The following is a 26,602-nucleotide window of genomic DNA, read 5'->3' as shown; positions in this document are numbered from 1 at the left end:
TTCCATCGCTTTGGATTAAAATCAGTTATCGATAATGCTTGAATTCTATAAGTGCTTCTCTCTATATAAGTGCTTCTCTCTAATTAAAATCACTTTGTTCTCTTCACTCCATGAAAGTATTGGACTGAGTATTAATTTGTAGATCATTTCTTACTGCATTTATGTTGCGGAGATTAAGGTATTGGCTGATGGACTTCAAGCTTAGCCGGATCTCTTCCTTACTATCTTGTGCTTACTTTCGCATACAAGATATCACAGTATCCTTGTTTCAAATTTGTATTAAAGGCTTGTATAACAACCAGACTTGGGGATATATCATGCATATTATTTCTTCTTATTTATATTTTTGGGTTTATTTCTCTGGTCTTTCGCCTTTTTATTCTTAAATTGTGTTTTATGATTGGGATAGGCTTACTTGTACTGTATGGTGCACAGGTGCCATCAGGTACCTATTTTGGGTTGTGATAAATTTGTATCAGAGCCCCAAGTTCATTGATCTCATTAGTACAAGCTGAGTTTAGTAGAGTCTTGTGGATCGATGCGGAGTTATCTATGTTTGAGAGACTAAACGACTTTAGGAGATTTTTACTTTTTCATTCTGTTTTGTGCATTCAAAATTTTGTGTTACTCAAAAGTCTGTTATCCACTATCTCAGTGAGCACACACTCATTCATGGATAGAGATTCAAAGATCATACCTTTGGTACGCGGTAGAAGTAGGTTTTAAGGTGGTGATCAGATCGAGATGTCCAGACCATTTTGAGATCAGGTTATAGTTTCCTCTTTAGTTTCTAGATTTGTCAGTAGTAGGTCTGATGAGTTGGATGGGTCGAGGGTAGTTCAGTCACCTCTTGTGACCATACCTATGCTTGAAGATATATTTTGGTTCGAGTGTTGGGTTTTATTTTGAGGATGGTTTCTATTCTGGTTCAACATGCTATGACAGGGCTTCAGACTCCAGATGCCTCTGTGAGTCCTACTCGTTCAGCTATTGTTGATGAAATATTATCAGAGATTGCTCCATATCTAGTGAATTTACCCTTTATATCTATGGAAGGACTGCCACAACCTAAAATTTAAGGTCATGATGGCACTCGTCATGGCAAACCTTTACAAGTAAGTCTATCACCCAAACTGATACACAAAGATAAAAAAAATAGAAATACCCCCATGTTAGGGCTTCTAGAACAAAGTCGAACAACATAAGTAAGTCTAATAATGCATAAAGAACATATCCAAATACCAGACATTCCCAAAATTAGGTATCAATAGTGTAAGAACTACTAATACAAATCATGAGTCAAATACATCAGAAATATCCACACAGGGTCAACATTTGTCTCTGAGTACAAATAAAACATAACTACTATAGAAAGATAGCACTGAACTCCGGATGCTTAACTTTCTAACCGCTACCTTGTGTAATCTAAAGGAACTCAAAATTAACCAATCTAAGGCACAGTCGAGCTAGGACCTATACCGAAAGGGTACACTAGGACATGAGTATGATCTACTTGTACTTAGTAGGTATCATAGGCCGATCAAGCAAAGCAGTAAATAAAGAATACAAAATATACACTAAGGGCACGTCACCTAAAATAAAAAGTATCCCTCAATGGTAACCCACACTACTTGCACTAATAATTCTATATCAACATATAATACAACAACACACCAAATAGGGATACAAATATACATAATATCGCATACAAGTAGAACAAAAGAGGAACATATATAATCAAGATCATCAAGTACAAATGAAGGAAGATAAAATAATTAGTCATTTACAAGTCAAGAATATTGCATAATAGATAGATGACAAGTCATCATGAAAATACAAGAACAAAATAAACACAATAAAGCAAGTGCAATATATATGATGATGATGATGATGGTGATTATGATGATGCAAGAGGTGGTCGCACAACCTTCAAGATCATCTTACAATATTAGTATACACCAGCGGAGGCAAGCATCCCAACGTGGGACCCATGAAGGGTTTGTTAAATCATATACAATCCATATATCAATATCTCATCTGCGGCACATCCCTCAAGGAGGGTTATATAATCTGATGTTGTCTATGGTTCTAAAATTTCCAGTATTTATATTATTTCCAATATTTCTAGTATTTTCTAGTATTTACTGTATTTTCAGAGCACATAAGATGCAAATCAAGTATGACAAACAATAACAACAAAGATATACAAAACATACAACAAATAAGTGAAATTAAGTGTATGATGCCATGAGAATAATAGTGCTATGTTCATGACCCATCATAATGAGTGTTCCACAACCAACCACATGAGGTATTCCCACAACCTATCATAATAATATATCACAACAACGTGAGCCAATATCCACTCATTAATACCACCATCCATAAATTTTCACATATTTCATATGCCAGCAAGTATGAATATATCATAATATACTAATGGTATCATATTAGGAATTTCAACAATGTAATATGATTATTCACATGTATTCAAGGCTATCAATATCACACATATCACATAATACCTCAATTTTAATAATTATGTCATATATAGGCCCCCACACGAGCACAAAGCATAGATAGTAATTTTTCATAACTAGTTTTTACCCTTAACATACATCTTGTACCTTCATTTACTACCTAGACCAGTCTGAAAGAGTTAAGTCATAACCTACCTCGAATGCCAAAACCGATCCGCTACACTTTGAATCCACAGCCTTACTTTCCACAAACAATCCCAAAATCAACTAAAACTAAGAAATATTGAATCTACGCATCAAAACAAAGCCAAAGATACTCATATTACCACTTTTGGTTTGGAGTTAAAATGGGCCCTCGAAATGAGTTTTCAAAAAAGAAGGGCAAAATTATAATTTTATTTCAAAAACATATTTCCTATAATTTTAGGAATCTACAACTAAATACCCAAGTCAAATCAAGTCAAAAATGAGGTTCAAATCAAAGAAAATCATTTTTGATCTTTACCAGGTAAAATCTTTGAAATCTGTGTTAAAATTAAGAATCAAGGTTGTTTTAAAAGCTAAATTGAGGAAAACTAGTAATTATAAGATTAAAATATTATTCAAGTGAAAAAGAGAGAAATTGAGGTTTAAAATCAAAGTCCCAAGAATTTTTGGGTTTTGAGAAATTAATCAAGGAATTAGAGTAAAAAAGGATGAAATCTTACCTTAAATCCGTAATAGAATCAAGAAATAGATGTTAATCTAGCTTCCTAAGCTCCCATAAGCTTCACTTTTAAGCTTTCACACTATTTTAGGATTTAACTCTCAAGACGAACGATGAAAGAATGGGAAAAATAGAAAAAAAAAAAAGAAAAAGGGGATGTTCTATACACTGCATCAGATTTGGAAAACCCAGATTTTTTTAGTCCAATTCAGGCTTCGACGGGGTGGTCAGGATTCATTCGGAGTCTAATATACGCAAATGAACTGTAAGACCCCGTAAAATTCTAAAGCTTAATTCAGTCCTTTAAGCTTGTCAAGGGGTCCTAGACTTAGAAAATTCTAGCTAGGTTCCCAGACTTTGCCTATTATTGGCCTTCAAAAGTTGACAATCTTATTTTTCTACCTTAACATTCTTTAATGGTCCGTATTTTTATTAGTTCATGATCAGGAAGGTCAATGGGTGTTCCCGAACAAGTTTCAGACTTTTTGGAACACATTTAGATTATGTTCGGAGTCCCAAAACAGTGGACCAACGCGATCATGGTGCGTCGCGTCGCCAATTGCGTTGGTCAACATTTGTATAGGCTGGTAGATCCAAAAATTCTGAGGCTCGACACGATCATGGCGCGACGTGTTAAGTATCACGTTGCAACCATCAACGCACCGCATCGCTTATAGCATCAGCACCTAGTTTTTAGTCATTAAATGTCCGCATTTTTAAGGGCAAAAGGGTTAATTTTCCATCCTTATATAAACTCAATAACACGTGATTCAACCATATTTCATCTAAAATATAGAGTTTCTCTGAAGTTTCTCTCAAGAACAAGTTAGGATATTCAATTAAGGATTCAAATTCAATACTCAAATTCAAAAATCTCTCCGTCAATCTTTGTAAAATCAGGAACTAAGATATGTCAAGTGATGATTTATGGATTCCTTTCATCCATGAAGTCCAACAACCCTTTTTCAAATTATAAAACATAATATTTATGTTGTGGGTTATTGTAACCATGTTTATCTCGTTGTATGATTCCCAAGTTGGAATCTTTATGTGTTTTCATGAAACTACGTTAGCATGCAAGACGAAATCCATGAATTGAGTTTTTTATGATGTGTAATTTAATGATTTCACATATGCCCTAAGTTGTGCATGTAGGGTGTTTGACAAAATGGCTAGGAGGATAGAAATTGAGTATTTTAGCTTAATTGTGACTCAAATAATATATGCATAATTTACCCTTATGACCAAGACTGACTTCCATGATATTGTGTGAATTATGAGTATTTGATGGAATGTTCATGAGATTAGGTTGATGAAAGTATGACATATCTATATGTAATTCCATTCATGGACAATATTATGACAACCATGTGTTTCATGAAATCCCCAACTTATTGTATTATGAATTATTGATATTGATTATGCGTTCATGAAGTGTCAAGTCTTGTCAGTTTCATGCTATGGAGTCCTGGAGATACTTGTACCCGACAATTTAGTTGTGTGCCTAGAGCCAGTGTCAGTTTTCACGATACTCCCATTCAATCCATGATTATTAGAATTCAATCAGTTACACGACTCCGAAAAACTCAGTAATCTTAGTAATCTCAGTCAGTTATCCAATCCCAGTAGTATTCCGTCAGTCAACAAAATTTATTAAACTCTGTTCAAATAAGCTAAAAGATACAATCAATAATAGTTCAGTTCAGTTTAAATCAGTTCAGTGTTTCTTCAATTGGGAGTAGGATTCAGCACCGAGTGAACCCAAGGATGGGGACTCACCTGTTAGCCAGTAGAGGGTCTGATCCTTAGAAGCAATTCTTGCGTTCCAGAACAACGTATCCAGCATAGGTTGAGATATACCCTACGATTTTAGGGATTAGACACCTCATGTGAGTTTTTCCTACTAGAAGGGGTTGACGGAAGAGCTCCCTGTCAGAGAGGGTTTACTCACAGCTTGTCTTTACCTGTGACATGGTACTGATACCCTTCCAGCTAGGGTTACAGGTTGGACTCCACCATTTCAGTTTTAGCACTTGTCAGTTAGATGATTACCTTCTACAGTCTTAGTTTCGGATCCAGTCTCAGTAATAGAACTCAGTTCAGTTCTACAGTTTTAAAACTATCATATATAGTCGCTCAACTCAATATGGAACTCAGCTAGTTCCATCAGAATCAAGACTGTCAGACACAATCACCCAGTTAATAGTATATTAATTATACAAAATTCATGTTACCAGTATTCAGATTTCAGGACTGTCAGATACATTCAATCAGATCAGTTTTTCATAATTAGAACTGTCAGAAATAGTCATTCCTTTATCAGTAATATGACATCAGTTCCTCAGTATTTAATAGACTTAGTCTTTCAGTATCCCAGTATTAGTACCTAGATATTAGTAAATCCACGTTATCAAAATTCATGAGTCAGTGTTATCACGATCTCAGATACAGTTACGTATTTATGTATGTATTCTCACATTCATGTTATTCAATCAGTTAGTATTGTTCATGTATATGAACCATTGCATTCAGCCTACCTCACTTGCATACCAGTAAATTCAATCGTACTGACACATTTGTGCTATGGTGTTTTATACCATAGGTTCAGAAACACGCACTCCAAAGTATAAGTAGCATTCCAGTTTCAGCAGTCAGAGTCAGCAGTGAGTCCTCATCATTCGAGGATGTTATTATTTGATTATTTCATTCTTTCAATTCTTAGTTTGTTTTAGCAGATAGGGTTAGTTGGGGGATTATCCCATCAACTCTTTATTCAGACAATTCAGTTTTAGAGGCTTTCAGACTACAACATGTCCAGACAGTTATTTCAGTTTTTTTGGTATTGTTATACCATATTTTCAGTTATCTATTAGTATTGAACCTTATGGTCTTTCAGTTCATGTTTCCGCATTTACGATATTCCCACTATTATTTTGGGCTCAGTTAAAAATATCAGTCATTGGTTAGCTTGTGGTCCTTTGGGATTATGAGCACCGTGTAGCATTCCGGGTACCAGATTTGGGGCGTTACATGAACTATGCAACCATACTAAATTCGACGCTTTGGACTCAATTGAGATATAAGAATTTCAAAAAAAAAATGTTGTTTTCAGAAAGTTAACCCTCTAAACTCAAAATTGCATTTTTCCAAATCGATGGTCGAACTGAGATTTAATAGACATAAAATCACACCAAACATGGTACTACCGTAAAATCAATATTCTCGATGCGTAGGTGAAGTCAGATTCTTCATCCAAGGTCGTTTCAACCAAATGTGTATTCCACACCCATATTTTTAATTTTTCAACTTTCAGATCAATAAGTCGAAATGAGCTCGGGTGTATCGAGATCCAAACCAAAGGTCTTCCTAGCCTAAAATTCATATTCTAGAGTTTTTGGCGCTAGTCCATTTAGACATCCATCATACGGATCAAAAATAATCACATAGGTCTAAAATAAGGCTCTCAAAGCCACCAAAAATTAGTATCGTATAAAAGGTACCAAAATACATCGAGAATCATGGCAATTACTCCTATACCCTAAAAATACCACAATACAACTATGGGGAGGGGTAAAATAGTCAAATAACATAAAATCACAAATTGCACATATTTTATCAAATTTTTAGGTCATTACATCACCCACCACTAAAAATCTAGTTCGTCCTCAAACTAAGACAAAGAAATGCCCGAATCAACGAAGAGCTGGGGATAGGAACTACGCATATCAGCCTCAACCTCCTAAGTAGCCTCATTTATAGGTCTATGTCCAAAATTTTAACACTACTTCAAAAACTTGATCCCATATTTTTAGGAATCTAAAGCTGAAAAACCAAGTCAAATCAAGTTATACACCAAGGTTCAAATAAAGTAAAATAATTTTTAAGCTTTACCGGATAAAACTTTGAAATCCGTGTTAAAATCTAGAATAGAAGTTGTTTTGAAGGTTAAATTAAGGAAAAACTAGTAATTATAAGATGAAAAAATTATTCAAGTGAAAATAAGAGAAATTGGGTTTAAAATCAAGCCCTAAGATTTTTAAGATTTTGAGAAATTAATCAAGAAATTAGAGTAAAGGATGAAATCTCACCTTAAATTTGTGATAGTATCAAGAAATAGATGTTAATCTAGCTTCTCAAGATCCCACAAGCTTCACTTTTAAGCTCTTACACTATTTTAGGGATTAACTCTCAAGAGGCAACATGAAAGAATGAGTAAAATGGGCAAAAAAGAGAGAAAAAGATTATTTTATACACTGCACCAGATCTGGAAATACCAGATTTTTTGAGTCTAACCCGAACTCCGAAAGGGTGCCTGAGATTAATTTGGAGTCTAATATATGAAAATAAACTATGAAATCATATTAAATTCGATGCTCCAGACTCAGGCGATATCATAATTTCAAAATATTATTATTTTTATTAACTTTTGACCAACAGGTTGAAATGAGCTCAGGTGCATCGAAACCCAAATCAAAGATCTGCCTAGCCTATAGATGATATTTTGGCTGTCCAACTATCTATCACACATATCAAAAAATAACTAAACAGGTCTAAAATAAGGTTGTCAAAGCCATCAAAAATTATAATATCGCATAAAAGGTTCCAAAATACATCGAGAACCATGTCAATTACCCCCACACATCATAAATATCATAATATAACTATTGAGAGGGGTAAAATAGTCAAATCATACAAAATTATAAATTTGATATACTTTATCAATTTTTAGGTCGTTACAAGGATAGAGTAGAGATGCAGAGTTCATGAGGACATATCCTTCTTAGTTCGATGGAGACACTAGGGTTGATACTTATATGCTTTTTCTTAGTTGCCATGAGAGGTTGCACAAGTTGAGCGTAGTGGATTCTAATGGATTAGAATTGAATGACGTTTAGTTCTTTGGTCCAACTAGACAGTGATGGATGACTTATGTAAGAGTAGGCCTACTGGATCATTTTCTCTTTCATTGGATCAATTTTCTTGAGTGTTTTAGATGAGTTTTTGTGGAGATATGAAAGGTTTACTGGTCAGAGGGCCCAGGGATTTGGTGATCATAGTGATATGCCTGGTGGAGGCTAGGATGTTCATGATTATGTTTGGAGAGTATTAGATTAGAGTGGTCGTTTGGGTTCTTCAAGCCTATCTCAGTAGGTTCCTACTTCTTTAGGTTGTTTGTTATGTGGTAATTTTATGCACTATAGGAGGGATTTCCCACAGATTATACCGAGAGATTTTTGACCAGTTGTTTTCAGAGATTTCAGATCTAATTATTCCATTCCACAGGATGGACTCGAGACAAGAGTTTCCAATATAGTAGCCACAGGTATAGTTCTTGGTACACCTTTGTTACGCCTTAGTGGTGTTTGACTATGGTTTAATACTCTCCTATGTTTTTATTTTTTGACTTTGAGTCTTGGTATGATTCATGGATTTTTGATAGAGCTGTTGATCTTTTCTACCTACAGATATTTCCTTAGAGGTGGATCAAGTATGATGATCCTATATTGGATACTCATTCAGAGTATATCACTGAGTTTTGTGGAATTTTTTTAGTATTGTGAATTTTTGTGTTGTGAATATAGTGTTCTTTATGGTTATGTTTGTGAAGTAGTGATGGATCGATTCTAAGGTTTTGATATACTTTTAGAGTGCAGAATGGATCGGTCTCATAATTTTGACATCTCAGATTGGGGCGTACCTAGTGGTACTTATTAGTTGTAGACCTAATAATAACGTAGACTTCTGGTATGCTTGGTTTGAAAGGATAGCGAGTAAAGAATTTTTGTTAGATAAGGAAAGATTTCATATTTTTAGGCTTTGCAATTTGCTACTTCCTTAGTATATAGCTTTTGCTTGCTTGAATAAACTATTTGATATTGAGATACTCTTCGATTAGAGTTTAAGGATTTCAGCTCATGAGGATATTTTCCTTTGACTTAGGAAGATTTTTGAATGGAAATAGGTACCTAGAGGGTGAAATTCGTTACTCTTGTATCTAAGTGGCTCGGTGAAATATTTTGCTCGTAAGATTTGATTTGAGCATATGTTATTCTTCATTGATGTTATGCCAAGCAATACTGAATGGGAATCAAGTGGGTTTAAGTCTTATCTTATTAGTCTACAATGTTTGTATTGAGGAATATTGAATGGAAAGAAATTTAAGGAAAATATAAGGATCCTTGTGCTTAAGAAAATTGGTTATGTTCAGAGTTTAGCTATGGGCATGAAATAGAAATTTAGGATTCTATATTGCAGTTCAACAGTAGCCGTGTAGAGTCTAGTGGTGATTTGAGCATTTATCATAGAGTTATGGTGGTTGTTTTACTTTCTTCATATATTGATTGACTCTAGTATGATAGGTTACTTATGTGTATGTAGTTGTAGAGGATTTTAGTTCTACTAGATTATTGAGGACTTATGGTGATTAATACCACTTGAATGATTGCATAAGATATTGTAATGAGTTTTTTAAGCATTAAAGACTGTATAAGATATCATGATGAGTTGCTTGAGCATTCTGTCTTTTTATAGATTTAGTGTCCATGGTATATAGATATCAAATTTTTTAGGACTTTGGGTTCTTTGATGGTATTTGGATATTGAGGACCGCACAGTCCACCATGATTTCTTGATTATGTATTTAATATCTTTTAGAGATTTCGCATCCTTATTATAGAGAGCTTTATTAGTGTTTCTCATCTGTCTTGATGGTTAAGCATAAAGGAGTGATGGTGAATTAGTGCCCTATGAGTGCTAAGTATGGTCTTTTGAGTTTTGGTGTAGCTTTGAGATCGAATTTTATCTTTACGGTTTTAGCCTGTATCTATAGCACTATGTAAGTCGATAGAGATACTATTAATCTCAAATAGGTTAAGCTAGTGTTTTTGTGGGAGTTTCATGTTTTATGGATTCCTTAGCATTTGTGAGTCCAAGGATATTTTTTGGTCTTATGGTTGTAACTAGTGTCTAGTGGTTCCTTGGTCAGGTTTAAGGTTATTAATGCATCTATAGAACTTTTGTTGTGTTGGACTTGGTCATTGCTATAGAGGAAGTTCAGAAAATTAGAAATTTAGCTTTATTGATGATTTAACCTATTGATGTTGGTGTTATAACCTGATGATTCCTTATATAGTATATTACTGGTTTCATGGTGTGACTAGTATTTCTATGGTTGTGACTCAGTGTCAGAATGCTTGTTTGATGTTTCTCGAGAGTATTTTTCTACCTTTTACTTATTTTTTACATTCTTGCATGTAATCTTGAGGACGAGCATGAATTTTAGTGGCTGATATTGTAAGGAACTAATTTGAATGATTTTCCCTTTTATGTTTTTAACCATTTTATCCCTCTCTATGGTTGTGCTATCTGGTTTATGAGTTGCAAGAATAGTTGACACAATTTCCAAGGCCTTCACGAAGGTTTTGGGTAAGTTTGAGACAATTATGAGGTTTTAAAGGCTAATAGTTAACTTTGATCAACATATTAAGATCTAAATGCCAGGTGAAAAAATGGACTGTGCCAATGAATTTGTAATATCAAATTTCGTTTAGTAGTGGTGTTGGTTCAATTTTATGGCTTTTAGATCTCATTTAGATCCTTGGTTCGGAAATAGTGTGAGTAGGATCCTAGGGGGTCAATTTTGAGTTAATGACCTTTTTACATAAATATAATGATTCTATTAAATTTGAAACATATTTTAAAATCAATTTGCACTATTGGATTATGTTCATAGGGTACCAAATACGTTGGGTCAAAAATAAGTTTTTAGAATTGTTGGTGCTGGTGTGGTCGCTAAAGCGGCTGGTTGATCACTTTAGCGACCATTGAGCATTTGACCGACTGCTAAAGTTCCCTTTTGGCCGCTTTAGAAGTTTTGGACCTTTTGATCAAGATGCTTTAGCGGCCTTCACTGAGGTTAAGTAAAAATTCAAGCCCATTTTGTATTTTTTACTTTTTTAGAGATGATTCTTGATGTGTTTTTCTCATATAATCATTGTCTATTAATTTAGAACTCTATTTTTACCATTTTCCAAGAACCTCTTTTTTATTTTTCATGATTTCTATCCAAGTTGAGAATTAAAACTCTATTTTAACTATTTTGGGGCTTGGAAGCTCGGATTTGGTTGAGTCCAATGGAATTCTCAAGGTTTCTGCCATGGGTAAGTTTTCTAATCCTATAAATATCATATCCCGTCTATTTTTATCTTCAAGAAAGCTTCAAATCTCTATTTCAAAAAGGGTTTTAGTTTTTTTTTTCTTTTTTTTTTGTGGGGGGGGGGGGGGGGGGGTTACTAGTAAAGCTTGAAAATAGTTTTTCATTGATTTGAACCTTATTTTTAACTCATTTTCATAATGTTTTTTTAGATGTAGACTCCTATGAGTATGGAGAACATATTTCTAAAATAAACTTTCAATTTTACCCCTTTGACTTTCAAACCCATTTTTAGGGTTCCTCTTAGACCTGTCTTGAATATAGTCAATATGGCTATGTTGACTTTCTTTTGATGTGTAGATATCATATTCAATAGTTTGGTCATGGTTGAAGATGTTTCGAAGGATTTGAGCTTCCAGTTGAGGATTTGTGTAGTATTTGGATTTGCAAATATTCGCTTAAGGCAAGTTAGATATATCTTGATCTTTTTCCAAAGTGTTTATGTGTTATTTTCTTAATTTTCGATATGTTGTGATTCCTTTAGGTTGGGGGTACTGCTTAGATAACATGGAGAGCATCTCCACAGGTACCGAACTCTTAACAATGGATTGTAGTTAGTTTATCGCCTTAGTTAGTTAGTATTATTTCTTATAGATATCTTTAGAATAAATTATTGTTAATAACTTAGGTTTCGATAAGTATTATTGGATGCTTATTTTGGGGCTTTAGAACTTGTATAGGGCTTTAGAACTTGTATAATGGCCATTATTATAATGATTGGGGTTTAGTAAAATTTAAGGAACTATTATGTTATTAATAAAATAATAGACTGATCGAGCCTTAGATAATGCCTAGAGTATAAATGAACTCGTATTGGTTGTTGGGGCTTAATGTATGAATGAGTTAGGTTTGGGTAGTTTCTCAGTTTTTATCATTGTGTTTTTTAGTATTTTCTGTTTCCATTTTGAACTTATATGAAATATCTATGGATTTGAGTAATTAATTAGGTTTGTATGATGTGTGGGGTCTTATTCATCAATTACTACTATACTGACACTGTGTGAGGCTTATATTGTTGTTGTTGGTGATGTGAGGTGATATTCGTGTTGTGTTGCCTGTGTGGGGGCTTTATCTGATATTATTAGCCTAGTGGTTGCATTTTATTCCTTGGTAGTAGATAATGTCTGAACGGAGGGTTAAAATGACATTAATGATGCCTTAATTGCGTAATTGTTCTAATGGTACATTACTTATACTAAATCATGGATGGTTGACATATTGAGTGGATTTTGAGCTCACGTATGTATGTGATAAATGGATTCAAGATTTTAATACTGGTTTAGTTATGAGTATTACATGCTCATATCATACATACATTCATGATATATTGGTACTACTATGGAAATACTGATTTTTGACAGAAATGTAACACTTCAAAAACCCTCGTCCTTTGCCCACAAGTCGAAGAGGAAATATGGATATTAAGATAGGGATTGAGTTTTGAGACTGTATATTCGTTGCAAATTGTAATAACCCGAATTTTCTTCCTAGCTAATTTCTCCCCAAGAATGCTTAGTATTAGCTTCTAAAGTGAATGATGATTATTCCATGAAGAATTTTCAAGATTTTCACTTTTTGTCATGTGGAAAATTCAATAAGCTTTCCATCGATATAAAATTCGCCCAAATCCGACACCCGAGCGAAGAGTTAGAGCCTTCTTAGTTAGACAGTGTATCACCTGAGCCTCCAGTGCATCACGGAGATAGCTCAAATGGCAATTGTCAATTTCTAGTGTTGCTCCATGATAGTGGCGCATCACGCCAAACTTTCAGGTCGCAGACAAGGTGACAACGCTATAGCTCCGCGTTGTGCCCCCATGCAATTTCCTATTTGTCACTTTCCAGTGACTTGGCACGATAGTGGCGCGTCGCGCTAAGGATGAAAATCGAGAAATTTTCTAAGAAATTAAAGACGTATCCTAGGGTTAAAAGGGTCAATTTCCCTACGCTCTATAGGCCTTATAACATGAGATTTGGCCATAGTTCAGCAAATTATACTCAATTACTCTACAAAATTCTCAAGAACAAGCCCTAGGGTTTTCATAGAAGGTTCAATTCCAAGGGAATTCATCGTCAAATTTCAAGAATCTCTCCATCAATCTTCACAAAATCACGAACTAAGGTATGCATAATGTTCATCCATAGATCCCTTTATTCGTGGAGTCCAAGAATCATGTTTTAAATAACCTATTGTGATTTGCTTATTGTGATTTGATCATGTTCATGTTGATCGTTGTTATTTATGTTTCAAGATGGTGTCTTGATGACTTTTCATGAAGTATGTGAGTTTGTTGATTGAAAACCCATGAGTTTAGGTAGTTTTAGATTCTTAAATTTATGATTTCACCTTACACTATAAAGTGTGCATGTAAAGTGTTTGATAAAATGCCTAGAATGATAGAACATGTTCCTTATGACTCAATAGTATCTAAATGACAAGTCCATGCTAACCCTTATAATGCAACACAATTTTCATACTCTTGGTGTATTGACTGTTGTGTTATGCAACGTTCATGATATTGAAATCATGCAAGTATGTACATGTTATATGCATTCCCTTCCATGATCAAGACTATGATAACCATGTGAAGCATGAAATCCCTTATTTATGGCATTATGAATTTTGAACTCTATTCCTATGATCAAGAAGTATTATGGATTGTTGGTGTTGGTCATGTATTCAGGAATGTCATGATTTGTCAGTTTTCTTCTATTGATTCCTGGGGATACTTGTACCCAAAAAATATAGTTGTGTGCCTAGAGTCCTGTCATGTTTTCAAGATACTCTTAGTCAAGACACGTTCCATAAAAGTCAGTCAGTCATGTGACTCAGGAAATCTCAGAAATCTCATGAACTCAGTACTCAGTAAGATCAGTAATCTCATGAACTCAGTCAGTTATCAGATATCAATAGTATTCCGTCAGTCGATGGAATTCAGTAAACTCAGTCTATGTACAGTTAGTCAATCATGTTCAGTCTCTTCAGATGGGAGTAGAAATTAGCACCGAGTGAACCCAAGGGTGGGAACATACACTGTCAGATGAGGGTGTGATTCTTAGTAGTCATCCCTGTGTTCCAGAACTATGTATCCAGCATAGGTTGAGACATCAACACTGTAAGATGAGGGTTGATGAGGTGGATAAGCACTTTCAGATGAGGGCCCCACCATTCTCTTTTGGGGACACTGTCAGATGAAGGTACCCATAATTGTCCTTACCAGTGGCGCGGTATTATTAATTGAGATAAATCAATTTAAAGAAAAATTAGAAAATAAAGAATTAGAAACTAATGAATTAAAAATAAATACAATAGAGGCTGAAGAAACAAATAATTATGATTCAAAAGATAGTGAAACATATACAGAAATATTAACAAATATAGAAAAACTAGAAATTAATGAAAAACAAGAAGTAATTAATAAAGAAAACTTAGAAAATACAAACACGAAAATAAACACTCTTGATAAAAAAGATGATGAAAATATAATACCCAGTACATCAGAAATAAGAAAACCTAGATATTATTATAAAGATAAGTTTAAAAGATATAACCTAAAGGATGAATATACAAATGGATACCAAAACAAATAATTAATAAAAATTATAACTTCTTATACTTAGACTGTGTAATAGATGTAGATAAAATGATACAATTATGGATAGGATATATAACAAAACAATTATTAGACAATGGTATAAATGCAACAGATACACCATAATATATAGAAAGAACACTAATAGGAACAACAAAATTATGATTTTTAAATTTAATTGAAGAAAGTAAAAAGGTATTAAGGGCTAATAAAAAAACAGAAGGAACAACAGTAACTGAACTAACACCTATAGACATATTGAAAAAATATGAAATAGCGATCAAAGGTGAATTTAGCAGTATGGCAACAGAAGAGGAAGAACAAAACAAAGAAAAAGATACAAATAGGAATTTAATGTTAAAACTAACAATATGTAATATGTGCTATATAGATGAATATACATGTGCATTTAAAAAATACTACTATAAGGGAACATATAATATAGAAGAAAGTAAATAAGTTAGAAGATTATATTTTAGTAAATTACCTGAACTATTTAACTCAAAAATATAAAGAGTTAGGATGACGCAAAAATAGTAGATACCCTAAGAGCAAGAATAAAATTTCTACAACAATGGTATAGGAATATATGTGAAAAATTACAGAGAAGAAATAAAAATGAAAAAAAATTAATAAGAAATTTAGCATGTTGCGAGGATAAAATAGCATCTCAATTTGGATGTGAAGAAAAATATTATAAGAAAATAAAAAGACATAAGAAATATAAGAAATACAAACAATCAAAATATAAGTATAAGAAACCAAGAAAAAGATATTACGTAAAAAATTATAAATATAAAAGACCATATAGGAGAAAGAAATCTATAAAAGAATGTATTTGTTATAATTGTGGAAAACTAGGACATTTAGCTAGAGATTGTAAAATGCCTAAAGACCCAAAAAAGAAACAAATATCAGAAATAAAGATAGAAAATGCAGAATATATGCAAATAGATTATATAGATTACAAATTAGAAAGTCACGATAGTATATATGAAAATTCAAAAAATGAAACAAATAATGAAATACGTAGTAAATCAGATGAATCAAATGACTGAAGAAGACATAAAAATAATAACAGATGAAGAATATTTAAATGAAGAAGGAATAGATCAGAAAATAATATTTGATAGTAATATATTTGACGAGGTAAAAGGAAAATAATTAGATTTAAGTGTAGAAAAAATATTTAAAATACCAACAATAAAAAATATATTTAGTAGACTAAAAGAAGAATACTACGTAGTAAGCCAAAAAGAACATGTAATAGACTGTAGATATGCAAAAAGTAGAGCTAGTATACCAGTAGTAACAAAAAGAATAATTAATAAAGAAATAAACGATATAAAAACTAAAGACCCAATAAAATATGTACAACTTGGAGGAACGAAAATATTAATCAAAGCATGTTTTAGTGAAGGAATAGATACACCAATAAAATTATATTTAACAGATGATAAAATAATAAAACCAATAGAAAAAAGTATAATAACAGCTACAAGAGGAAATTTAATATACCAGAAATTTAAATTTATAATAAGTGTAAATTATTCAGTAGCAATAACAAATAAAAACATAGATAAATCATTAGTATTATATTGAAAAATATCAGGAATAGAACTAACCCCAGGAAGTAAAATATTTACATCAAGATGTAAAAATCTATATGTATTAACAACAAAACATAAAATAACGGGAAAAAATAAAATTAATAAAATACAAATAGAAAGTCCCTTTGAACAATTTGTAAAAACAATTGATGACAATGATTATAGTTACAGAGACATAGATATAGAAGAAGATTTAGAAATAATAAATGATAGGATAAATACAACAAAAAGGATAGCTTTTGAAAAAACAGAAACAGTAGGATCATGAAAAAGAACAAATTATGAATAACTTCGACAGTTAATTTAACTCAATATTATATAACGGGAACAATAAATAAAAAAAATATTTAATATTCCTAAACTCAGGACAAGAAGAAAACCATATAGCAAAATACTTAGTGAAAAATGAAGAAATAAAATCTAATAGTAACATATGCCCAGATTTACCAAGAATTTTAATAACTATTAAAGATTGAGCAGAAAAGAAAATAATAATAAGAGTTAGAAATATAAAAATAGAATTTAAAATAAAGGAAGATATGCAAAAAGCAGACATAATATTAGGAATAAAATGGTTAGAACAAGTAAAACCCTACAATATAGAACATACACAATTTACCATAACCTACAATAAGGAAAGATTATTAATAAAAAGAACTTTAGCATGAAAATACATGTACTTATGAAAATAATAGTAGAAGGATATTATAATAGATATTATACACCTGTGATAGATACAGGAGCAGAAGCCAACTTATGTAGATATAATTATTTACAAAAAGACAAATGGGATAAGCTAAAACCACCAATAGTAGTCAAAGAATTTAATAATGAAGGAAGCTTAATTAACTATAAAGCTAGAAATATAAAAATACAAGTATGAGATAAGATATTAACAATAGAAGAGATCTATAATTATGAACTAGCATCAAAAGATATGCTTTTAGGAATGCCTTTTTAGATAAAATTTACCTACATATAATAGCTAAAACATACTGGTGGTTTACAACACTATGTAAACAAAAGGTAAGGAAAAAAGATTTATTAATAAAATAAGAAAGAAAACTGATTGGATAAAAGGAAGTGAAAAATTCACACAAAAATTAGAAAATATAAAAAATACTTAAGACACAATAGAACTAGTTATATTTTCAATAAATAAAGAAGAAATAACTATATTTTCAATAGATAAGGTAGAAATAATAAATAAAAAATTAAGACAACTATATAGTGAAGATCCATTAAAAGGATGGGAAAACATAAGGCTACTGTAAACATTGAGCTAATAGATAAAAATAGTATAATAATCCAAAAACCATTAATATATAGCTTTGATGATTTAAAAGAATTAGAAATGCATATAGATGAATTATTAGAAAAACAATACATACAAAAAAGTAATAGTAAACACAATAGCCCAACATTTATAGTAAATAAATACAATGAACAAAAAAGAAGAAACAGTAGAATGGTTATTGATTATAGAAACCTAAATGCAAAAACTATGACATATAATTATCCAATACCAAATAAGATATTAAAAATAAGACAGATACAAGGATATAACTATTTTAGTAAGTTCAATTTTAAGTCAGGATTTTACCATTTAAAGCTAGAAGAAGAATCTAAAAAATTAACTGCATTTACAGTACCACAAGGATTTTACGAATGAAATGTATTACCATTTAGATATAAAAATACACCAGGTAGATATCAACATTTTATAGATAACTATTTCAAACAATTACCTAATTGTATAGTATACATAGACGATATATTATTATATACAAAAATTAAAGAAGAACATTTAAAATTAGTAGAAAAATTTGGAGGTATAATAGAAAATTAAGGAATAAGTTTTAGTGAGAAGAAAGCCGAAATTATGAAAAATCAGATAGAGTTTCTAGGAATACCAATAGATAAAAGTGGAGTAAAAATTCAACAACATATTGTACAAAAAATAATAAATTCAAAAGAAGAATTAGATACAAAAAAAAAATTACAATCATTTTTTTAGGATTAGTAAACCAAGTAAAAGAATATATACCAAAATTAGCAGAAAACCTAAAGCCATTACAGAAAAAATTTAAAAAGGATGTAGAGTATAATTCCAACGAAGAAGATAAAAAACAAATTCAAAAATTAAAATACTTTGTAAAGAATTACCAAGATTACAATTTCCTGACGAAAATAAAAAATTTACCTAAATAGTAGAAGAAGAAGCAAGTGAATACAGTTATGGCGGAGTACTTAGGTATAGATATGAAGAAGAAAAATTAGAACATCATTGTAGATACTACTCAGGAACGTTTAATAAAATAGAAATAAAATGGAAAATAAATATAAATGCTAATAAATGTTTATTAGCATTTGAGTCATATACTGTATATAACAACTTTATTGTACGAACAGATAATACATAGGTCCAATTGTGGTTAACAAGAAAAATTCAAATTTCAGTTACAACAAAGGAAATTCGAAGATTAGTATTGAATATATTAAATTTTAAATTTACAATTGAAGTAATCAAGACTAACAAGAATATTATTGCAGATTACATATCAAGACAAAGCTACCCAAACTGATATTACAGAAGATGATGCTCTATAAAAGATACTCAAAACCCTAACTACACTTTCACTGTAAGTGGATAGTATGGGAAATGAGATAAAAAAGCTAAAGACTAATGAAGTTAAACTGAAATCTGAAGCTCTGACTTAAATAACTCAGCAGTGTGCAGAGAAATGTCGATCCGAAGACAGTAAAATTCCAGAGATAAAAGGAGATGTTGGGACACTCCAAAAAACTCATAACGTTTATCAATTTACTTCTGCAGGTACAAGAAAAGAAGTTAGAAGGAACCCAAATATAAACTTAAACAAAATATTTGACAAGCGATTTATACCAAAAACACTAAAAGACCCTTTGTTCATACCCCCACAAAGTACCACATATCTAGAAACCTAAACCAAGAAAACAAAAGCCTATAATCACATAACCAGATCATATATTGAAAACATCCACAAAATACAAACACATTAAAACCTTAGACCCATAGCAATAAATATCCAAGAACTAAATACAGATTCCATAACCCAAAAACTACAAGGATATAATAAGTTAATTGCATTACCAAAAACTAACCCAAATCTAGTTAGAACATGTTTCAGTTATGGATTACTCAACACAGTATATACCTAAGATGGAAGTGAGTTAGAAGCTATACAAGAGATATATAAAGTAATTACCACTTACAAAAAGATAACCAAAGGCAATTTATTTTTTATAAAGTTTTATACAGTACCAAACAGAGATATTGTATGATGAGATTAAACCAGTTATGCAAGTCGTGAAAATAGGAATGACAAAAGATATGATCATACTAGAAGATATTGAACCACAGGCAGAAATACCAAAAGTAGATATACCAAATTTTTGTGCAAATAAATAAATTATTGGAATATCCACAATCATCCAAGAGTTAGCAAATAATTACTTAAATGGGAACCCAATTTGGAGTTACTATGCATAAGACCAACTAATGATTTATTCAAATTCAAGAGAGTTAAGACAAAAAGATATAGAGGAAATTCAAAGATAGATTATGACACTACTTAATCCAGAAAGGCAACCAACTACCAGAGCCATTAAAGAAAAATTTATTTCAGAAGAATTTTTGACTAGATATTGCAAGATAATTAGACATAAATATCCAGACCATCTATGTTCAAGGTGTAATAGAGAAGACAATATTATACTAGATATACAGTTAGAATGAAGATAAGGGACAATCAAAGAAAATAATGGATGGAATAATAACAAAGAAAAAACCAAGTAGATAAGAACACAAAAAGATAGAAATGGACAAGCCAATAAGAAGATAAAGAAGATTCAGAAAAGGACATGTGCATTATTAAAGTTACGAAAATTATTTAGCTTTTTGTCTTTTATATTTAATGTAAAGTTGCTTTAAGTCTTTTCTTTCATAAAGTTACTTTGAATTTGGTAAAGATATTTTCTACCTTTGGTAAGATTAGTACAAGTGTAAAGTAGGAATAGTATAAAGTAGGAATAATGTAAAATACTTTATGTGTTTTGTAGATTATAAAAGGGCAAGGCATTCACCAAGATAAGTCAAGACTTTCTACATGGAAAGCAAGCCTTCTTGTACACAAAAAATATTCTGTCATATAATCAATAAAGATATTCAGTTTTACACTAAGCTATGGATGAGCAAAGCACAGATTTATCAAATCTACCAGAACAGGTATTTTCATTTATAATTATGAATAGCTAAATTCATAAATTCTTGACAATCATAAGTATAATAAAATAAGCTCATGTTAGTTACTTTATAGTAGAATTATTCGAAGAATAGCATGTTGAGAAGTTTATTAGCAAAGTGTAAAAGGAGAAAAATTGCTAGAAATATGTTATCCTAAAGGTGAAACCGGTGAGGTAAAGAAGCCGTGATAGGGGAATAACTAGAGTAGAGGCGCTGTTTAGGAAAAAAGTATCTAGATTACCGTGCTAATAGTGACCGAAGTACATATTATTGAAGAAGAATCTAGTATATAGTGATCTAAGATGATCTTATTTTGTTATGTATATGATTGGAGGGAATATTTAAAAAAATAGCATCATATGAAAAATGAATATTTACTTATATATTGAAATGATAGATGAATTTAAGATACTTGTTTTATATGTACTTAAGGATATAGAGATAGATATAAAGAAAATTATATGGGAAAAGGTATTTGATAATGAAGATGAAAATTGGATAGAAGATGAATTAGAATGAATACACTTAAATGACGACGATAGCTACTATTCATACCTAGATAATTATTATTCAGATGGATATTATACAGATTAAAAATGTTAGAATATATTAAAAGAGTTATAGAAAAAAAAAGTTGGCTATATGAAGAAATTAATTACAGGAATCAGCTTAAAAGAGAAAAAAGACAATAAGAAGAATAATTACTTTGAATAAAATTAATCTTAGAAAAAGGAGATGCAAATGATAGTTTATATAATACTATACATAAACAAGAAATGTTAATGGATCACATAGATAACATAGAATTACATATGAAATATAGTACACTTACAATAAGTTATTACACAGAAATTTATAAAATTACAACTACTAGAGGATAAAATGATAAACTACAAATACTTAGAATATTGGAGACAATATATGGAGCAAATAAGATTAATAGAAACACTTATGAAAAAGAATCTACTTTACTATATAAAAACTAAAAATATGAGACATATAGTATACCTTAAAAATAATATAGAAGAATTAATAAGATTAAAACAAATAACTAAGGAATGCTATGACATGTAATTTCAACAAATATAGTTATCCGCACAATCCGCACCCCCTACAATTCAGTTATAACTATACTGCTAGGAAATATTTGAGCATCAAATATAGAACTAGCTGTTACTGTAAGAAAATCTTTGAGATTCACATATTGTGGGTTTCTAAAGTTGTGTTTTTTTTTTTTGTGAAATAGGCATATTATCATATTGAGTTGGGTGCATTGATAAGATTAGAGCATTTGAGAAATAAATTATTTTTGTGAAATCTGAATTGAAACTTAGTTGATAGATGCTTTATGATCCAACATGTATACTTGTTGATTATTGCTTTGTTTTCTATGAAATGTTATATTTGTCAACTGAGAACAATGTTGAAAGTAATTTGCTTATTTGGGGAATCCTGGTCAAAACGAAAATTTTGTTGAAAGTAATTTGTTATGATCCAAAACTTAATCATGATGACATCTATATACCCTTGCGATAGGTAAGTCATCCAAAATCAAATAACAATAACAAGGTAACAAACAAGGAAGATAATGAAAATGATAATATGACACTAATATCAAGAACAACGGCGGCTCAATACTTTTAGTGGCCTACAACCAAATATTAAAGAGAGACTTTAATTTTTCTTGAAATGCAAAGTTATAAATAATCATTTAAAATGTGATTTCCTTAAATAATTCTTTTTCAGTTAATAATATATAATTCACTCAATTTATTTTTGAGATATTATGATTTAAATAAGATTTTCTAGTTGATGTATTTATATTGACTAAAACAATTCACATTTTATAGTTGACAATATTATAAAAGTCCAATAAACAAACTACTTGAGAAACATATCAAAAGAAAAACTTTAAGAGAAAATAATAAAAAGAAAAGGATGAGTATCATAAAATCAAGAAAGGAAGTGCAATTTTAGGTGGTATTTTATATCAGATCAAAGTCTAAAGTGTTTTTCCTATCTAATAAAATAATGTCCGACTCTCTCCATTTCATATTACTTGGTCCTTGTTAACCTTGCACCTTTTTTTTAAAAAAATTAATTTGAAGTCTATTTTGTTAAATTACTTTTATTAATGATACTTTGAAACTCTAAATTTGACTTCTACTATTTTATGTAGTAATTTAATCGTAATGATAGTATAGAAAAGAGAATAAGTTGGACAACTAACAAAAATGAAACATCTATGTTTAGTATATGAGATAAATAAAATAAAATGGAGATTTTTTTTTTTTACAAAAAACTATGTAATCAAATTTGTGATAATGCCCCCCCCCCCCCTAAATTATGGGCCTAAAACCCAAACATAGTAGCTTTACCAAATAGCCGGCCTTGACCAAGAGGTGGAAGTCTCAAGGTACAAGCTTCTACAATAAAGAGTACAATGAATGAGTCCAAGGTATCTCAAAATGCAGAATAAGAATAACGACAAGGATAGAAGAGATGTGGTATTCTCTGAGAGAAGAAACCACTACCTCAAGAATCTCTGAGAAGCAATCACGAATAACTGTCTAGGGACAACTAACTCAATCCCTGGACATAAGGTATAGAAAATAAACAAACTTGACTACATAACTACTTGTACTCAGCAATATCATCGATCAATGCTAATTCATAGAGATAGTGAATACCATCAAATCAACAATCCAATACAATCATATAAATCTACACTCAAGCAAAACCACCCTAAGTTAACAAAATCAACGATCACAAAGTCCAATACATATCATAACACAATTCAATAAGATCCACTAACATATATAATCAGATAACTAGTCATCCTATTTCTCAAAAATAAGCACATAACTATCAATACACCTTGTATAACTTGAGTAAGAGAAATGGATGAATTGAATGCAATGCATATGTTGTATGTTTGTATGTATGGATAGCTGGGACCCATGGGACACTCGCGAGGTCCATCTACTGGGCCGTGGTACTTCACTCCAAATAATAGTGCACAGGCATGCACTCCACTCAATATAATATATAATGTATCAGTGTGCACTCCGATCTCTCTCTCTCTCTCTTCATATATATATATATGTGTGTGTGTGTGTGTGTGTGTGTGTGTGATCCATATAAAATACAATGTATGATGTGTAAGTGTGCAACTTTGATCCCATAACAAAAAGTAAAATTTATATCTTTAGCATAGGTGTAATTTTTGAATTCAATTTTCTATAGGAATAAATGGATGATGATTTATCCAAGCTCATGATGTAGACATTACGATAAGGGTGCACAAAGCTCTGAAATTGACATTCTAGGTGTGTAATCAACTTAATGGAAAAATTTTTGTCAATTTGAAATGAATTTTTTGCGATTTTTATATATACTACAACTATTGGCCCTCTCTTCACAACAAAATATGAAACTTAAAATTTGATCTCTCCTATACATACTACAACTATTGGTGCTCTCTTCATAACAGATTATGAAATTCAAAATTTGATCTCTCCTACACGTGACTCATAGATTTTACACCATAAACATACAAACCTGGAAAAGAGAAGGGAGAATTTAAGTTGAGATTGAAATGTAATCTGTACAAATCTAAAGAAATTTTGGTTGTGATTTTTGCTTAAATTATAGTTCCATGAGTTATATTTCCAAAGTAATGAAAATTTTATGACTTCGGCACTACTGATCCGAGTTATGAATTTTACACCATACATGTACAAATCTAGAAAAAAAGTGAGGCAAATCTGAGCTGAGTTTGAAATGAAATTTTAACAAATTCAGAGATATTTTGATCGTTATTTTTATATAAATTATAGCTCCATGAGTTAACTTTTGAAAGAAATAAGAATTTCATGATTTTAACTCTCTTACAACATGTTATGAATATTCTACCATAGATGTGCAAGGCTAAAACTGAGCCAAAAAAGATGATAGTTTTGAGCCATGTTTGAAAATGTGATCTACACAAATCTGGAGAACTTCTAGTCATGATTTTTACTTAAATAGTAGTTATATGAGTTATCTTTCCAATGAAATAAAAATTTCATGGTTTCGACACTCCTAGTCTGAGTTATGATTTTTTTTACCATAAACGCTTAAAGTTGAAAATGTTGAGGAGACGCAGAATTCGAGCTAAGCCTTTTATGAAAGATCTGTACAAGTGCAAAAATCTTTTGGTCATGATTTTCATACATATTATAGTTTTGTGAATTTTTGTAACAAATATACAATTGGCTTTTAATTTTAAATTATTTATCTCATGCAATGAATGTTTAAGCATATGAGTCGGGGAAGGCAAATAAAATCTGATTGGCGTGTCAGATTTGAAAATAAACTACATAGCACAAGAAGCACTAAAAGAAAGGTGGCACTTTATTTCTCCAAAAGAGACTGTCAATACCTCATGATAGTATCCAAAACAAAAATGAAACAGTAAAAGAAAAAGAAAGAGAACATTCATGTGCAAAAATAAAAAAAATTAAGGGAAAAGCGTATAGTTAAGGATCTGATGTCAACTTGTCTCAGCTTCTTCATTTAGCTTAGCTAGTTCTTTTATTTCTATTTCTGATAGTAGGCTAATTGTCTCAATGGCATGAATCTCACCTTCAATATTGGGGATACTCTCTTAATTTTTGGATAATTTATTTTGATGCTCTCTAATAAGTGAAATGGTGGTCTTGTTCTTAGATGTCCAGACTTCTAACTCTTTTTCAGCTCTCACAAGGACTTTTGAAGCTCTTCCAGATACTTGTAAATCTTGATTTTATCTTCGTTTGTTATATGAAGACGTTGTTGTGCAGAAAAAAGCAATTCTTACCGAGAATCTCTAGTTATCTTTTGAGAACTAGTCAAATTTGCAACATTGTAATCTCCATGCTTTTTTAAAACATTTTCAAGTAGAACCTCCAAATAAGAAAGCTCAAAGACATTGACTTCCCAAAGCCCTTTAAAAATAAGAGCAACACCTTTCTCCAACTCTTTGAGATTTTTTAAGGACTCAATAAAAAATTATGTAATAGATACACACAAGGTACGCCATACTCCAAAAACATAAGATAATTTTAAAATCGAAATAGCCTTTTGTGGTTCAAAATTATTGGTAATCTGCTATAACAGTTGGACTAAATCCTTAGAGATGTTTGAACATCTTTTATGATTTTCTCCAGCCACTATATCAATAGTTAAGACATCTAGGGAAGTGTTCAATATTTTTTGACAACTTTGTCAGTAAACCCTTACTTGTTTCTTGAGTCTTGACATCATCAAGAGAAAGATGAGGACTCTTCAGTACATTGGAGAGATTCGGTTTTGTGACATAATAATCACCAAATACACAACTGAAAACATCCACAAAACCTAACTGAAAAAATAAGTTAATATCGATTGAAAAGGCAAGTTGGGGTATTAAAGAAATAATTATCACCTGATGTACCAAATCAGCCAAGGACATTGTTGAACTAGCAACGCTATCTTCAAAGATAGCAGTATAATACTTATGGAATCTAAGTCAACAAACTCATAATTTTGATCACTTAAGTACTTAGGTGTTTTTCTTCAAATGCTTCCAATATGGTTCTTAGATATATTGCGTTCATTTAACCTAGGGGCGGCACTAGTAATGGGAGCACTATTTGGCTAGTGATATATGATGTAGTGCTTTAGTACCTTAGTACAACTAGAATATGATAATTCAT

This window comes from Capsicum annuum, chromosome 1, assembly GCF_002878395.1.
Source record: "Capsicum annuum cultivar UCD-10X-F1 chromosome 1, UCD10Xv1.1, whole genome shotgun sequence".
Taxonomy (NCBI): Eukaryota; Viridiplantae; Streptophyta; class Magnoliopsida; order Solanales; family Solanaceae; genus Capsicum; species Capsicum annuum.
The sequence above is the reverse complement of the archived record's forward strand: the minus strand, read 5'-3'. Positions refer to the sequence as shown.